The sequence below is a fragment of the Argiope bruennichi genome, chromosome 11 (assembly GCF_947563725.1).
Source record: "Argiope bruennichi chromosome 11, qqArgBrue1.1, whole genome shotgun sequence".
Lineage (NCBI taxonomy): Eukaryota > Metazoa > Arthropoda > Arachnida > Araneae > Araneidae > Argiope > Argiope bruennichi.
In genome coordinates, this window is record NC_079161.1 from 89077061 (window position 1) to 89096489 (window position 19429).

At 29.8% G+C, this 19429-nt stretch overlaps 1 protein-coding gene across 1 annotated transcript in view; it reads right to left on the reverse strand.

The window, feature by feature from the left end:
- LOC129957532 (myocardin-related transcription factor A-like) overlaps positions 1-19429 on the reverse strand; it is an 84114-nt gene that overhangs the window by 34212 nt on the left and 30473 nt on the right. The window lies entirely within an intron of this gene.

Consider the following 19429-nt stretch of genomic DNA (forward strand, 5'->3'; position numbering starts at 1 on the left):
AAGGTATACATGTACCAAATTTGGTACCTATAGGCCAAACGATCTGGCCTGTAGAGCGCCAACACACACACACATTGAACTTTATACAAGTATAGATAATATCTGCTTGCAATTCCATGTGTATAACATAATACTCTAAAACAACATAAACGTCATAGAAAATGTAGTTGGCTTAAGAGAAAATATGGTTTTCGACAACTATTTTTTTCTTTGTGTTATATCCAAATGGTAGACTGAAAAAATAGTTAAACACGTTTAAAATGGGTTTTTTTTTTTAAAGTTTTGGTGGTTAAAAAAAGGAAAAAGTTCAAATCAGTGACGATAAAATAAACTGTTTATACAAAAAAATAATGAATTACTGAGTAAATATCGTTTTATATCAACTTTTAAAAAAATCCACTAATTTCCAAAATGAAATTAAAAATAGAGATCGATAGAATGGCAGGTAAAATAGATTTTTTCATTCCAGCCAAACTTTTAAAAATTTTTAACCGCAACCTGCTTTTGAAATTTCGAAAAAAACATTTTATTTGGTGATAAATCGTTTGGCTCTTTGCAGATTTTAAAACAATTTAAAAATTTTAATGAACAGTTTAACAACTTATCTTTCAAAATTATTTCATTTAATGATCGCCAATTTAATTCTTATTCATTTATTTATTTTAAATAACGATACAGACCAAGGAAAATTGTCTTCTGTAAGGAACATCTCATCAGAACACGAGTCACATAATTATTTTCGACAAATAATTCAAATTTCCCAGACAATAAAATTCCTGTCAAAAGTGGAGGGGGAAAAAAGGAGCAGGGGGAGGAAATGTATGGATATAAATTTTTCTATAATCTCTGAATATTTTCTACTGGTTATTTTCATCAAAAAATCCACTTAAGAGTTTTAATTCAAGAAATATAGCTTCACTTTCTAATTTACAATATTCTAAAATATAATTTAGAAAAGATTCTTATTCGGGTATACAAATTCAAGAATATGATGTTTTAAAGAATTATTCGCTCTGTAATTCTTTATTAAGATTAAAAGGTGCAAATAATTGAAGTATTAATGCTGCAGAAAAATTCTTAAAAGAAAATGCCTAAATACACTTTGGACTCAGCTTATAAATATTTATAACTAGACTTTCTGCAACTCAAATGAATAAAATATTACGAACACTCTACCTAATTTGTGTGGGTAGGCTTTGGCCTTTCAATCCTATTTTGTCTTCAAGAACGTGGAAGTTAAATCCTAGATTTTCCTCAAATTGACCTCAGTGCAATCCTGCTTAAGATTCAAGGACGTATCCTAACCACTTGTTTGACTTTCAAAAATTATCTTTACATCACCGATTTCTCATTCATATCGCTAATTAGTGAAACATTGCAAACTTGGCACCCCCCGCTATATTCACCTTTCGCTACGACGCCAACTGAAAAACTACGAATCGCCATTTAAAAAGAAAGAAAAGAGCAGCATCGTTTGGCGTTAGTCAAATGTCCGTTGAGAAAACAATGATAATTGCACAATATCAAACAAAACTGTAATTTCCGACTTGTAATCTAAACGACACACCTTGTTTCTGTTTCCGCGACAGAATTCCGTGAAGAAAAATAAGGTGTTGAAATATGCAATTTAGTCGTGTAATTTGTACCGCCTGCGTTGGTTAGTAATCATACTCTCGTCATAATGATACTCATTTGTGGAACATGTATAATTTAATAAACAGGGAGGGAAATGCTATTCGTGTAGTTATAATTTGATGAACAGTTGCACAATAATGAATTTTTACATATTTATGAAGCATAAACATGGTGATGTTACACTAACAGATAAAGCGTAGCATGTAACCTTACGTTGTATTTCGCGATTAACAGAAACGAAACAGCAATATTATACTGAAATTTATTTCACTTAATAATTTAAGTCTAGTTGAAATACATTAAACTGTATTTCACCTACACTGCCTGGTTTAAACAGAAAATTATAATTGTGAGAGAAAGAAATTTATCGTTTGCATTTTGTATTTCACTTTTCCTGAAAGGCAACAAATGTAACTTATTTTTTTTTTTTTTCAGTTCTATATTTTCAAATACATGTGTCGTAGATTTATAAATATCAAGTTATAGTAGAATCGAAGAAATTTGGATTAATACCATTTTAGTATTTATTATTCGAATATTAGTCAAAATAATTAATCCTAATGATAGCATTTATTTCATCGTTTTCTTAAAAAATATATAAATAAATCTTATAAAAATTAAATTTCGTGATCAGTTAAGATAAAAATTTATATAAGCGTTGCCTTAAGAAATCAATAATTATATAAGCGAATTCTTTCGAAATTTCATACATTTATTGGTGAAATTTCATTACTACAAGAAGTTAAAAGCCCATGTAATAGCACAATAAATTTAGTGTTCTAAGCTTAAATTTGTAGATCTTAATAAGAAAAATAAATTTTTATTTCGTTCAATCTATTTTTTTTTAAAAAAAAATCCAATTTTTACGTCGGTTTGTCGTTATCAGCCGCACTTATTGCAAGAATATTTAAGTAAATAAAAATGAAATAAAAGATGCAAATAAAACGAAATAAAACAGACAATTCTATGTCATTTTTTAAAGCAGTTTGTTATAAATATTCTCTGGCTTTCATTTAATTTTTGTAGTTTCACATACAGATACTTAATCCGATTGTTACAGAAACAATAATTTCATACTTTACATAATTTGTATTTTTATTTTTACAAAAAAGAAAAAAAAATATTTAGTTAACTGCCGCATGCTTCAAATAATTCAACTCTAAAATTAGGCAGATCACTTTTTTTATTCTTAGTTTTAATATTTAAACTATACTATTATTAACAAAGCGTTAACTGAACGAATGCAATTCCATTTATTTAACAAACTGCGTATAAGGTATTAAGAATGTGTCATTCCTTCAGCAGAAATGAGTGTTATGAACTTTAGAGCTTTTCTTTTTAGAAAATTAGTTTTGCAAAAGCACTATATAAAGCTAAGATTACGTTATGCATGCCAATTTTGTGATTATCGTGTACAATTACTTTCTTTATACAAAATATTGCAAAAAATTCTAACTCAAACTTTTGATGAATCTCCACACTTCAGACCTCTCCCGAGTAATAATAATCTCGCTGGTATTTTTCTCTTATACAATACAGCAAGAGCATTATTTCCCATGTTTTCATCAAAGCGACAATTTTAAATTTGATTCTATTCTGAAACCGTAAACATTGATATATTGGCAATATTTCTAAGGAACTGTATTAAGTATTTATTATACTTTTCGATTTCTCTAAATATTTTCTTTTTTTTCTTGTGTTGACATCAATTTTTGCATTTTTCTCATTTCAATAAATGTTTCAAAATCGAAAACATTTTCGTAACCACTGAAATGAACTGTCTTAAAATACCTTCATTATGAATGCGGCATAAGAAACTTGCGAAATCTTTGAAACACTTTCATAGGTTTCCGCAATGCCAACAACCTTAAAATTATTACCACACTTAACAACACTTGATTACTGTTTCGCAAAATTCGACGATTTTCCACAATTGCATGAAACTTGCGGTGAATCATCTAAAGTGGAACTAGAGATATTTCAAATACTATCAAGAAATTGTCCAATAAGAACTCTCAAGCACGATGCAGTCGGATAGACGCCATAACACTCCAACTTTCAAGACGTGCCACAAATATAAACGGTTTGCAAACGGCAAAGCAGACTGAACTGACGTCTCAAGTAAATGGCGAACATGCATCCTCAATATTCCTCCCAATATATTTCGGACGTCATATCCTTGAGGAAAAACTACTTACCTCGCCACCTTATATAACACGATAAAAAGTGGCAGTATATAAAATAAGGTAGCAACAGCGTTTTGAAAGAAATACTGAATTTATTACCCAGAAAAAGAAGTAAAACTAAGAGAGAGAGAAAAAAAATGGTGCTAACAGCTGCAGAATACTAAACAGAAAAGAACGAAAACTTTCTTGTTTACACAGCTTTTATTTTTTTTTAAAGAATTGATGGGGTGAAATAAAAAAATAAAAAAATTAGCGAATCCACAGCATAAATTAAAGCCTTACATTGACCTCCTGACTTTTGACTAGTTATTTTATGACACGTGGAGTCATTGACGCAATTTGAATAGAAGAAGCAAAGATTTCACATAATAGGAAGTGTTTAAAAAAAGTAAGAAAAAAGAAACCGGAGGATTTTAAAAGTAACGAAATGTTTTCGAAGTTTAGAATAACAAATGCATTTTTAAAAACACTATCGATCTCATCAATGCAGTAAATTTAACGAGCCTATATCGGCGAGAAGAGGGATATAAAGTTTTATTTTCTACTGAAATTTTACTCTTTTATGTATTTTTAAACTGTGGATCACAACCCTAAAACGGTCTTAGAAACTTTCGCTGCACTGTTATCAGATTATTCTAAATTTAAAAACAAAAATAATTGCAAAAGTACAACAAAAAAGGGGAACTTTATTTTTTAGAGAATTCTTAGTAACACGTAAATATAGCCTTTTATTATTCTTATTTTTATTTATTATGGAAAACTGTTTTTTGAAATAGAAGGAAAATGTTCCCACAAGTATATTTACTTGAACTCTACTCTGATCATTTTATTGCTCACTTATTTACATAGCATACATTTCCATTCATAAAACAAAGAATACACGAAAAAAAATTGAAAAAAAAAACTTTAAATTTTGTTTTTAGTATTAATTTAATTACTTATTAAATTATCTGTTTCAAGTTAAAAAACGTAAAAAACTATTTTATTCATTTCAAAAACTTAATAAATTGTTTTATGAATTTGGTATCAAATAAAAAACATAATTATTTCATTAATTTGGTATTAAGCCCTTTAAAATGAAATTTAAAAAGGCGGAAATGTAAGTGATACAAATATTCATTAGCGCGCAATGTAGGATTAATACTTACAGTACCCAAACGATTATAAACACGAGCTGCTGTTATTCATTTGAAAGAATAAAATAAATAAATAAAAGAACCTAGAATGTAATAAACATGTCTTATTTTATACAAACAAAAATATTCGTTATTTATTCCATTTGTCAACGATTAAAATATTATAAAGTTGTCAACGATTAAAATATTATAAAGTTGTCAACGATTAAAATATTATAAAGTCTACGATTAAATCCACTTTGTGACAAGCGTCAACACGTGTATCGTAGACATGAAGATATCATTAATATCGTTGAAAGAAAATTTGAGAATATACAGTGAGCCTTATGTGTTATTAAGATATGACACTGGCTTAAATATACAGAAAGTGGACTTCATAAAATAACGAACTGCGCTAAAAGTAAGAGTATTAAGCCTACTGCGCTACTGAGAAGTAAAATAAACGATTAATTGAGCAATACACTTATATATAAAAAAAAGTCTGAGATATTAACAATACTGCAGAATTATTACACACACACACACACACACACACACACACACACACACACACACACACACACACACACACACACACACAAAAGCATCGATTTCAATAATGATATAATCCGGTTCCAAACACACTGAAATCAATGTTTAAGCCTAATATGTCATATTTGGTAACTGACTAAAATTTAAATTGCAGTTACAAATTTTTAATAAATAATAATCAAATGGATTAGTCCCGCCCCTCTGCATATTTATTCAACTTTCTTAACATAATAACCAGCGGGAGTGGTCTCCTTAAAACTTTCTTGCATACTCTGTAATAAAAGCGTTATCCTAATTGCATGGTATTGGCGAACAATAATTACGAAATATTAACATTTGGCAAGAATTTAGCATTTTTAGTGAATTATCGTAAATACTCTAGATATGATGTTCATCTTGTTTCGAGATAAATAACCCTTCTCTCAGTTTAGTTTCATTATTTGCACTTTTAGCATATAATTAATAAAATAACTTACAGATTGCAATTCAATTTTAAAACAAATTTAGAATGTCTGCGGAACTTCAAAACTTCATTAGTATATCTTAGGATACTTCCCCGTCATACGAAATAAATTTTAAAAAAAAAAAATGAAAATGAAATCTACGATTGCAAATTTCAAGTTTGTGAGAACATTATTATTTTTAAGTCATTATTTGTCTTAATTAATTTAAGTCATTAACCAGTTTTAACCGGTTTGAAACAATCACGAGACCTCTCTCTCTATTAGATAATTTTTTTCAATTATTTCATTTTCAATTTTTTCTAGCTAGCAAACGAAGTTTTGGAGCTCGACCGATTTTGAGATGAAATAACAGCTATGATGTCATAGTTCTACATCAACCTTTTGAAAATGCATCTGCTTTCAAAGAAGCATACATAATAATAATGAAACACTGGTAAAAGCAGGTAAAGGAATATATGCGATTAAAAAAGGATGAAAATTGCCATTTATGTTTCAATCATTGCTTATGCGATTTCGAGCTTCAAAACCCCCTAACCAAAACAACATCATGTTCTCGATAAAAAAACAAGCCCAAAGGTCATTTTTTTTTTTTTTTTTTTTTTTTTTTACTTTTCAATAATTTTTTAAATTTCTTAATCTTTTAAATCTTAAGTTACAGCACGCACAATCACAAAATACAAGTTTTAAAATAAAACATGATTTTAGATTGTGTTTTTATTTAAAATACGTACAACAGATGACACATTCTACATTTTTAACAATATGCACTACAATTATACACATAAAGTCTGTACATAAAAAATTAATTTCTATAACGTATAAAAATGCTGACGAAAAATATAAATCCGATTTATGATGAGTTCGTTTGATTTCGGACTCAACAGCCATGATATAACTCAATCTAAGTTTAGAAGTACTTGGGTTGCAAATGCGAACACAGATGTTATTAACATGAATTTTCAATGCTAGTCGTATTTAGATGAAGAAAAAATCCACACAGCTGAATTTCGTAATTTACTTCATAATCAAATTTCACAGCAACACTCTCCAGCTGCAATTAACAATTAATTATTAACAGCTGCAGAATTATTATTTTACTTGAGACATTGATGAAGATGGATAGACATTATGAAATTCAACCAGGGTCGCTTTGAATATTGAGAAATGGCAAGATTTTAAACCGTGATGTGCTTACATATAACAAATGTTAAGATAGATAGCTTTTCTTTGACATTTCCTTTATTATTATTATTATTACAGCCAGTTTCCTCGTTAGCACAGAATTAAGCAGTATAAACAGGGATTATTATGACAAACTGTTATGCTCATTATCTCTCCAACTTGCATAAGATGACAACTGCCATCAAAAGTTCAAAGAATTTTCATCCTGCCATCAAAAGTTCAAAGAATTTTCAAACTGTTGGTAAAAGGTTAGAAATCTTTCCTGTCCTTTTTAAATTTTCAGGGTATTGTAATATTTAAAAAAATTATCACGATCCATAATGAATCTTCATCTAGTTTCATAAATTCTGTTATGTAGTGCTGAACCGAGCCTATTTCCACATATATTCCTTGACGTTACCAACCTGAAGAATTTAATTCCTGAATTATTTCAAGAAGTGGCGGAGAAGTTGATTTCTGAAGTACTGGAAGTGCTTAATTTCTCTTTTGCCGATGGCAACGATTAGTTTGTTTACAAAACAAAACCGGTAAATTCTTCCAATTAGGCATAACTTCATAGGTTCACTCTGCTTCTATATCCTAGAGTAAACTTTTTATCAAAAAAAAAAAAAAAAAAAAAAGCTTACGACGTAGAATTTACACTATTTTTTACAATAAATTGGAAAAAAGAATAGTGTTCCATGAAATATTTCAAAGGTACTTACTTATAAATGAAGCAAACAGATTTAAGCGAGTCAAAGAACGTTCAGATTATTTATTTATAAATGTTTTTAAGAGCAACCCAAAACCTCTGTGTAAAAAGAAAAATTTAAAGCATATATCCACCAGAAACTCATACCTATATTTTTATTATGTGAACGTTATGTGTTTTCATATATTATATATTTTCTAATTCTAAAGGGAATTAAAATAAAAAATTAGAACACACGTGCTCTGCGCGATATCAGCTACTGAAAATTAACTTCTCTTTAGCGCGGTCATGCTGCTTCCTGAGTTCCCATTACGTGACACTTCTCCCACGTAGAATTCCTTATAGTAAGACCAAAAGAAGGCGTTAATTATAAAGATGTTCTACTAGAACAATTGACCAAAGTTGTGACACAAAATATATTCAAAGGAATCAGTACAATGAATAATACCATTATGTATTAAAATAGGTCAACAAGAGGGTGTAGTAGTTATAGTGAAGAGAAGACTAGCAAGTTTTTTGAAATTAAAAATCTAATCAATCTTTTATAACTTTTCTAACACAAATTACTTTAAAAAAAGCAAAAACATTTCAAAATAAAAATCGCAAATCCGGATATATTCGGTACATCTGGTCACATTTCAATAATACAAAAGTGCCTAGAAAGCATATGTATATATAAAAAAAATTTTAAAAAAAAAATGAAGTAAAACTATTTTCAACATAACTATCTGATTAACCCACCTTATCAACCTTAATTCGAAGCAAAGATTTCAATAAAATTATTTTAAATTAAGTTAAAAACAAGATTACGATAATTGTGACTGTGAAGTAAAATTTCATTCTCATAGGTTTTTTTTTTTTTTTTTTTTTTTTTTTTTTCTGTTCTTATAAATATCTTTTTATCCATTTAAAATATATCTGTAAAAAAGTTTTAAAATATGATAAAATATCAAAAAATAATAATAATAATAATAATAAAGATTTCTTCCGAATTCTTGGCATTAATTAAAAAACTTTTTCGTAATGACGATACTTAAAAAAAACTTTGGGTAATACGTAGTGAGGGCTAATTAAAACTTGTTCAGAAGTTTGGGAATGGATATTAACTTATTCAACAAGTCAAAACACGAAATGGAATAGTGGAATAAGATCACTTTATCCAAGACGGTGAACTCTAACTTTCTCTCTAACTCTCTAATTTAAATCTTAATTTCCTAATTTTTATCTTAACTTAGCCCATAACTTCATTCTAAAATGTTCTCTTATTTCCTGACACAAATCCATTTTTTATTTTATTACTTTTAACACGAGCTCTATAAAATTGCCTCAGCATTTTCCCACGCTTCAAGCGAAGGGATAAAAGTCCTTTAATGCTTAGCACATTCTTTTAAAGATACCCAAGATTCCCTTACCTAAATCGATACGTGGTAAAGAAATCCCTATAAAAATCACACAGTAAAACGTTTGAAGGGGAAAATTCGTCTCCTCTGCTCATGTCGCGATGTAGACTGATGTATTTCCTATTGCTTATTCTTTGTATGCAAAATATGCATATTATATATATATACATATGACGCTAACCAGTTATGTTGATCACACAAAACGACGTTCCTATGAGGAGAAGCCGCAGTATCCCCGACAGAGTTCCAGCTTCGGAACCAAAAAATTGCAAGTTCATAAACCCTCCCTCGAAGATCCATCGTATTCAAGGGCCTTACGTTAAATCTGATTAGCACCAAGTTTGAAATGTGGATTCCTAGAGAGGAAATTTGGAGTGGTGCGCGTTATAAAATCATTCCCAAGACACAAAATGAAGAATTCCGTTCCAAAATAGCTAAATAGCTCTATTTTAAATTCAAAATATACTTTTAAATCTGGCTAAATTAAATTAAATCCTCTGCAAACGGACAATACCGGCAACAATTTCTTTTTCATTATTTTCTTCTATTTTTTCAGTGGTTCGTGATAATATCCTTCCACAATGACAGCCAAGTTAATTTAGATCAAAGTGAACTCAATTCATTTTATCATACAATAAAACAATTGTTGTGTATAAATAACAAGGTGTATAATCGAAACTTTATCATAAAGCTGATGCAAGCCCATTCAGTTCTTTATAAATAGAACAAGTATGTCGTTCAAAACATTTTTTTTTTTAATGTAAACTAAGCATTTATCATAAAAGTTGGAACAAATCACAATTTTTATTGATCCTAAAGGAGTTTTTATGCATCTCGAATTTTTGAATTATACATTATTTATATACATGCAGATGGGCGTTTAAATAAATATATTTTTAAGCATAATCTGACGAGCTAATTGTCGAGTACAGCATTATGAATCTAAGTTCATTGAATTTTTTTTCCATTAAACTTTTGATAAGATCGAAATTTTTAAAAGGAGAACATTGCTTTCAAAAGTGATCTCGTAAACCGAAGGGAAAAAATGTATGATTGAAGTTTGTATCATAAAAACGAGGTACTTAATCATTACAATGGTTACGACTGTGTTGAAACGATGCGTTATAGTGCATACAAATTCCGTGCGTGGTCTCCGATTTTCCATCAACGCTATTCGATTCTTGATTCAAAAAGCTGGATCTTTGAGTTCCTAAACGATTAAATTTTCCAAGGTGAATCGGGACGTGTTGGACCACCGGGGATTTCTGAGATATGTCCCGGTTTGGAAAATTATCATAAATTTAAGAAATGGCGAAAAACGGTCAACATCCTCAACAATGACACCGCATGATCTCAAGTTAAGAAAATCAAAGATAACTCGCTGCTTTTATTAAGGGAAAAAAGAAAAGAGAATTTTTCTTAACTCTCAATGCTCCATTTTCCGGGTAGCAAAAACAAATGACAAAGAATCAGTTCGGTGCCGAGACTCGATAAGAACGTAGCAATTAACGCTGTCGCGGTAACGAAACTTGACTTCCCACGCTAACTTGCCCAGGGTGGAAAGAAAAAAAGTTGCCACAATGGACCACACACGCACGGAGATAGACAGAAGGTCAATTTCATCTGCGGATCCATCTTGATGGGGAATTGAATTGAAATTCGAGCTTGCAAGAAGAAGCTTCCTTGAACTTACTTTATAACGTTCACATTTTTTCTTCTCCAGGTACTGTATTTGCAGATAAAATCATATTTAGAACCATAGTAAAGTCACGCTTATCTGCGATTGTATTCCAAAATGCTGTTGAGTCAAGATTTTTAAAAAGAAAGATGCTTTATTAAACATATGGAATGGCAGTGGGAATTAAAAATAAAACTCAAACTAGTTCATTAACAAATTTGTAAGTATAGAAATCACATATTAAATCATTTAATTATATGCTTAAACCCCTTTCCTAATGTATATAACAGTTCAAAAGCACTTCCAGCTTTGTTTATGAATTTTATCGATCATTTTGCGGATTATCGGCTGTTCCCACGCCACCCAATTCTGCAAGTAATTGGAAATTGACTATCTTATAATTTTAAACGAGCAATTCTTATATATATCTTGTGTGTGTGTGTGTGCGCGCGCGCGCATATGATATCTTAAACTCTAATTTCAATTTAATTAATTTCCATGGTTTTATCTTAATTTAGCCCATAGTAACTTCATTCTAAAATATTCTCTCATTTCCTGATCCAATTCCACTTTCTGTATTTAATCAATTCAAGAGAAGCTTTGTAAAACTGCTGAATCGGCTAAAAGCCTAACTTTCCCACACTCCGAGTGAAGGGACAAAATACCGCTGACGTGATAAATTCTTTTTTAAAAACTCCCTGTGTTTCCCTTGCCTCGTCGGCGCGTGTAGCGAAAATCCCTATCGAAATCTCATTATATATAAGCACTATACAGAAATATTTTCCCTATCAATGTCTCAGGTTATATAAGAGCAGGGATAAAATGTTCAAGAGCTTTTTCCTCATTTCTTATTGTGTCGTTCTGTGGTGTGTGTTGTTCGTCACTCCTGCTTGTACAGAAAGCATGTTTCTCCAAGATGAAATAAAATGACGCCACGAAATCGAAAGTCTCTTCACTGTCTTCGAAACTGCATTCTGCTTCACATAAAACTATATTATTTTATATATATATATATATAATATTATTTGTTGTGAAGCATGATGCAGTTTGAAGACAATGAAGATACTTTTAATTTTGTGACGTCGTTTTATTTCATTTTGAAGAAGCAAGCATATGTACAAGCGATGAGCACACAGAGCGACACAGAAACGGAATGAGGGAAAAAGCTCTTGGACATTTTATCCCTGATCTTTTATAACCTATGATTTTGATAGGGAAAATACTTCTTTACAGTGCTAATGTATTATGAGATTTCGATAGGGATTTTCGTTATACGGGTGAACAAGGTAGGGGAAACACAGGGAGATTTTAAAAAAGAATTTGCTTGATCAGCGGTATGTTATCTCTTCACGCGTAGTGTGGGAAAGTTAGATTTTAGCTGATTCAACAAAGCTTCTCTTGAATTAATTAAGTAGAGACAGTGGAATTGGATCACGAAATAAGGGAATATTTTAGAATGAAGTTACTATGGGCTAAATGAAGATAAAATCTTGAAAATTAATTAAATTGAAATTAGAGTTAAAATATCATTACATTATATTATATTATATATATATATCGTGTATCTCGGAAACCGATCTAACGATTTGGATCAAATCCTTATAATTAGATAAAGCTTTCCTTTTTAAGTTTATCCATATAGGTGTCTTTCCTCAAAAAAAAAAAAAAAAAAAAAAGCGATTTTACACACACGACAAACAAAAACATTTCTTTTATATGACTATTAGAATAAGTATATTCAACTTCCACTCCGAAATGTGTGGGCAGTGCAATATAGTGGTCAGAACAGTATGAATGGCGCAGGTCCTCGTTTCGAGTCGCGCTTTTGGCTTATTTTTTTACTTAAATATTTATATTTAATACTTTTGCTTTTTAAGGTGTACGTACACACTTGAAGATTTTTTTTTTAATTTTAACTTTAAAAATCCAGCTTTTTCACAGTAGCTCATTAATATATGTTTAAACTCATTTCAGTGAGAAAAAAACCATATTACACTCATTATTAATTAATTAAATAATATTTAATGAGCTAATTAGCCTATTTTTTGAAACATGATATCTTAAATTCTAATTTGTACAGACACATAATTCTAGTTGGAAATGATGCCTAATATTAATCTTCATGTTGTCTGCCTCAAACAAGTTTTAAAAATGTATAGTTTTTTAAAAATAATTTTTTCATCAACGATGAATAGAAAAAGCGAGATTTTTTCTCTAATTTTAACTTTTAAACAGCCATTAAAAATTTATTTCTATAAATATAACTTTGATTGAGGCACAAAACATCCGCTATTTCATACAGATTATTTTGATATATAAATAACTGTATTCGGTTCAGTTCTTGTTGAGTTATGATTGTTTGAATGAAGTAACATAGTGGAAAAATATCATTCTTCATAAAATGAGTTTTAAAAACACCGTAACTAGAGTTTTTAATGAAAGCACCTCAAGAAAAATAATTATAACTCGAGAAATATTTCGAATATTGACAACATCTTGGTATCGTTTGAAAGCTAAAGGATCAGAGAACCATATTAAGCAATAAAAAAATATTCGATATTTGGAACGATTTTCGAAGTTTCAAGTGTGTACATACACCTTAAGTTAATCTATATAGGTAACGAAATTTTACAGATAAAAACTTTTTTTTTATAACTAAATATCAGTTATCAGTCTTTTTCTATTCGCTCTCAAGCTGACAATGTCACATAACGCCATCTCGGACCCGATTTCACCACGGTTAAACTGAGTGTAAGTTCAAAAATATAAATAATGAAGATATGTTGCAAAATAAATACTGTAATATAGTAGAGTGTTTCGATTAACATGTTAAACTAAGTGTATTCGTGATTTTTTTTTTATTTAAATGACCAGTTCATATGTAGATAAGATTGAAAAATATCCATATGTAATCAATATGTGATTCGTATCTAAATATTTTCTCCGAAAAAAGAAAGATTTTACAAAAAGCCGAGCGAAGCTTTGTCTTCCAGTGATATGCAACCAGCTAGCTGAAAATTCAATAAAATCCAAAATCTAAATTGAAAAAAACTATGTCCGCCTACAGATGAATTTAATTAAAACACAAACACTAAATAAAAACAAAATAAAATTAATTAAAATGAAAAAAAAAATCTAAGTGAAAAGTCAAGTGTACTGATATCCGCTGAAACTCGAACCAAGGGTTGAAGCTCCTCTGCAAGTTTGTTGGAATTTTTCCACTAGGGTTGCTCTGCAGAACAACAGAAGCTGTTTTTGGAAAACTTAGGAGCATAAACTTATATAATTGCAATATAAACTTACACGAAGAAAACTTTATTTCAGCTATCATAAATCTGACTCAATTTAATATTTTGTAAAAGAGTGACACTTAAACGAATATTTGTTTAATAGTTAAAACTTTAAGGGTGAAAACCAACAGTGGCATAATGGACACTTACGTCTTTTAACTTTTACATCTTTTAACGAATATCATGCGATTGATCTCGATTCAGCGGAGCATATGTAGGACAATTAAAGTAGCACGGCTCTAATGTCTGATAATTTGCCAGAATTATGAACATAAAGTTATGTTTATACGATCAAAATAAAATGAAGTATAATCAATATTCCTGGCAAACCAGATAGTCGCCAAAGGCGATTAGATCCCCTTCATCGATAGGAAAAAAAACTCAGTAACATCATGTAACCGTACACTAATAAAGAGATTTAAAAATCTATAAAAATCAAACGATACAGCAAATAATATTTAAATAGCGTCTTTGAAAAAATAAGCATTCACACTTTAATTTGGTATATAAAATATTTTTGTGCCGTAATTATTTCAGAAGCTACAAGATGATGGGCCTTGCACAATCAACAGAGCATATGAAATAAATAAATAACATTTTTAATATCTGACAATATGAGGGAATCGTAAACATGAAGTTACATCTAACGATTTAACTGAAATTAAATAAAGCAAATATCGCCGAAGAACCAGATATTTCGTCATGGCTCATTAGATCTTCTTCATAGGTAAGAAAAAGACCCAGTAATGTTATGCGACCTTACACTAACAAGGATAGGGTCACGATAAGACGATATAAAAATCAACGATGCATCCTAAAATATTTAAACGTAGGTCTTCGAAAAGATAAGCATTTACACTTAAAGTTAATATATAAAATATTTTTTTGAAATAATTATTTCAGAAGTTACAAGATGAAGTAAAATTAAAGTCGATATAATAAAGTACTAAAGTTTGGCATACATTTTGATTATTTAACTAAATGATTTAAGAAATAATTAAAAAATAATAAATCGCAGAAATATCACAGTTACTTATATATGGACCCCAGAATAGCATGTGCAAATTTCATGTTGTAAATGTTTATTTATTTCATGTTGTATTTCATGTTGTTATTTCATGTTATTTATTTCATGTTGTAAATGTTTCAAAGCATATTATTGAGGAAATCATCACGACATAGTTCACAAAAATATTTGCATTTTTAGCAACCAGTAATCCAGACAAACCAACTGGTCTTCAAAGAGGGCTAATTATTAATAATTGCTTTTACCAGTAGATAGTCTCAAAATTCAGATTTCAATTATTCATTAAATATTAATTATTCAGTAAGACATCAGTGAAGAGATTATTGAAGATATAGTGAAGGATTTAGACGATGAGGCCACAAGCTATTTGAGATATGGGGTTCTTTATAAGTATAATCTAAGTAGTACATTTAGTATAATAAACTATATCGTATGTAACTTATGTGTAAATCCAGCTATGGTTAGGGATTTATATTAAATGATTCGTCTTATTTAAATTCACTATCAAACGGTCTTGAAGTAACTTCGTTTATATTTCATTTTGAATTGATTCTAAACTTGTGAAGTCAATATGTATGACATCACAGTCACAGACAAGCGTAACCACGCACGCCATCTTATATCCACATGCTACAAGTTATATGAAGTAACAATATGTACGGGATTTTACCCTGGACAATGATGAGATGCATTTATGTCATGTAAATGAAATTACTCGCTAGAAGTGTTAAATATTTCATTCAGAATTTGCAAAAAAAATTAATAAAATTCTTTTGATTCGGGAGACAAGACCTAACTGCAACCTAAGAACATCAAGTTACATATATACTTCCTCTGTCTTATATCAATAGTAGCAAGCAAATATTTAAACTCGAATTACTGGCAAAAACAGCGAGATGTTGCGCTATGTTGTAGTAAAAAAATCGCGAAGCCTTCAATCAAAATTAGTGTTGCATGACATATGTTATTTGTTTTGACAAATATTTCAATTTTTAGGTTAACAATCATTAAAAATTTTAACTATTTTTCTAAATTCATCTGCTGCTTGATATCAGTTGTTTTATATCAAATGAGCATATTCCACTGTAAAAGAAAGAGGGGCGGGGCGGGTATTTAAACAAAGATCGAAATGTGACAGTCCAGTTCTTGAAGCATCAAAAGAAAAACGATAAGTTGCGGAAAGATGCAATTATATTAGCATCAAAACAATTCAAAAAGAACAGAATGGACAGACCAAGAATTTCGAAAAAGGGCATCCGGAAATAATTGCAAAGATAAATCTTAAGTTAATGTTGATTTTCTGGAAGGAAAAAAAAAAAAAAAAAACCGTGGCATAATTGCAAGGATTATGATGAAAAACTTGAAAAATTTAGACATAGCAAAAAGACGCGCCATAAGATCAGCAGTTCACGCTATTGAAGTACTCGGTATACACTATTCCGAATTTGATAAAAGGGAATATCTATTACATGAATTTCAAGCACTATTAAATCACTTTTTACAGGAACAAAAAAAATAACAACAGGAGTGGTTCTTCCGAAAGTTACAGTACACTCTAAAACACTAGTCATTCCAGAGGTCTTACATGGCACTGGCGTACAATAGTTACAAAGTATTAACTTCTGACGTGAATTCACCATTTCGAATGCATCTATGATGTCACCCTTGGGGAGGTCCCCCACCCCTCCGATTACTCCCTGGCTTGCTAATAGAGATCCGAAAATCGAATTTGTATTTTGGACACCTTTTTCTCAACCCACTGGAACAAAGATTTGATACAAAATTGTACTTGTGGTCACAAAATCTCATACCAAATTTGATATATCTAAGTCACTGCGTTTTTGAATTATCGCGTTTACATGTTTCCTAAAATACAGACCAACAGACAGTCAACCCATGGAAGGATTTGGCTCAAAATTTGACAAATGTGTACTCTTTAAATGTTAAATCGGTTAACAGAATGTTATCTACCAAGCTATCTTCGCTTTGTAATTACCATGATATTCGAAAAGTCAGCCAGACGGACTTCTTTTGAACGGATTTTATTCAAAATTGGTTAGAAATCCACAAATTTGGACCGTATACCAAATTTCAACCGTCTAGCTCCAAGCGTTTTTGAGTTACCTTGGCCCCATACAGACGGACGGACATTTTCTAAACGTGTTTTCGAATTAAAACGTGGAGATTCGTCAAAATCTCGAGTTCGATTTTTTTAGCGATTAATATATTTTCTTTATACTATAAATAAGAGAAAGTAATCAGATAATAAAGCTTCACAATCAAGTAATCCTTTCTACAAGTTTAAATGTAATAATGAAACTATTGACAAATCCAGAAATTTGTTGATCACTCAAAATAAAAATTAGGAGTAATAATTTTTAATCTATTATTTAACTTTTTGATAATAAATGATGCATTCGATATTTATTTTCTTTAGCTACAATTATTATAAAGCAAATTAAATTCATTAGCCGCTACTATTATAAAACAAAGGAAGTGATTTTTAAATCATTTTTTCTCTCCTAAAATGAATAATATCGCAATGTTGCCATTACTTAAATACTAAAATAATGCAGTTAAAATTTATTAAAAACGAAATTTAGACTATGTCTTCTAAAAGAATAAATATTCATCGCAAGGTAACCAGTTATAATTACTCGCATGATATAAATTTCAAGGAGGAACAAATAAAGGAGAAAGAAAGTAGCACTCACAAGAAATTCGTTACGACAATGTAATCATAATAAAAATTCTGAGCTGATATCTATTGCTATAAATACCCATACACTTTATACATCAGAATAAATCAGATCAACTATCGGATCTATTAAAAAAGCGTGTTCCGAACATGTGTTCCTCTAAACAGAAGATAATCATTATGTCACCGTGTTTTATAAGAATTTTTGAATCAGGTCTGGTTTCTAGATTAATTAGCTATCTTCATATTACATATATGTACATCCCAATTATAATAAAGATAATGTGTGTTGGCGCTCTACAGACCAGACCGTTTGAATTATAGCTAAGAATTTTAGCATATATTTTAAAAGGTAAAAACGTGAACCTCAGAAAGATTTTTTTTTTTTAATTTTAATTACAATGAATTAAATATCAAGTTGAATTTCCAGATAACTTCTAAAAATATTATTGCACAAAAATGATTTTAATGGCATTTCTCAGTTTAAAAAATTGTCTTTTTGATGATACTAATTCAATATGCGGGTTTGTTTGTTTTTTTTACAATTTTTTTTCTTCCGATTTTAAAGAATAGATTATATTATTGACATGAAATTCGAACTGTTTTCATGGTTTTATCAACTATCTGATTGGGCGATTTTCTTTCATTGTTAAAAGTCAAAGATGGATTTTGTTTAGTACTTTGTAATTCACACTCAAATAAAAAAAAAAAGTGGAGTTACACTATCGCATACACTACTATCGCATATAGTAGTGAACCGAATATTTACATTTTTAATATCGTATGATGGTCACAATGAACGGAGCATATGTAAGGCAATTAAATTAAAACGGTTTTAACGTCTGGGAATTGGATGATATCATGGAAGTGAATTTTTATTCAAAACGATTTAAATGAAATTAAATAAAATCAACATCCTCGGAGGAGCAACAGGCCGCCAAAGGCGAATAGGGTATAGTAAAAACAATTTCATAAACTTCGAGTCACAATAATATAATCATATAATTTTTTTGTATATTTAGCAATGTTATTAAAAGAGAATATTAAAAAATCATATATATGAAATTAATACGTTAAGAATTTAATTTCCAATTATTTTTTTAATTGCTTCTAACACTATCTCCTTTGAGGACGATTGGAATTTAGAAAGACATATTATACATAAGCAACTTCCTGTAACTTAACGCAAGTCTTAAAAACATTTTTTGCTCCGTCACCGGTAAGTTTATCTTTGAGCCTCAAATATTTATGTTTAATATAGCGTGGCAACAGAAGACGAATTGTCTCTTCGGAATTCGTTTGCCGTTCTTAAATTCGAGCTCTTTTTTTTTAAGGCACTATATACTTCCTATTTTGATTAAACTATTCAAGAATGGTTCAATTTCACAACCTCAGTAACATCTACAGAGCAACACACTAGACCATAAAAGAAATACAGATATTGTTACGTCAAATTTTATTCTTTTATAAGAGGAAAAAATTATTAGAGTATCTACGTTGATTCGGTTCAT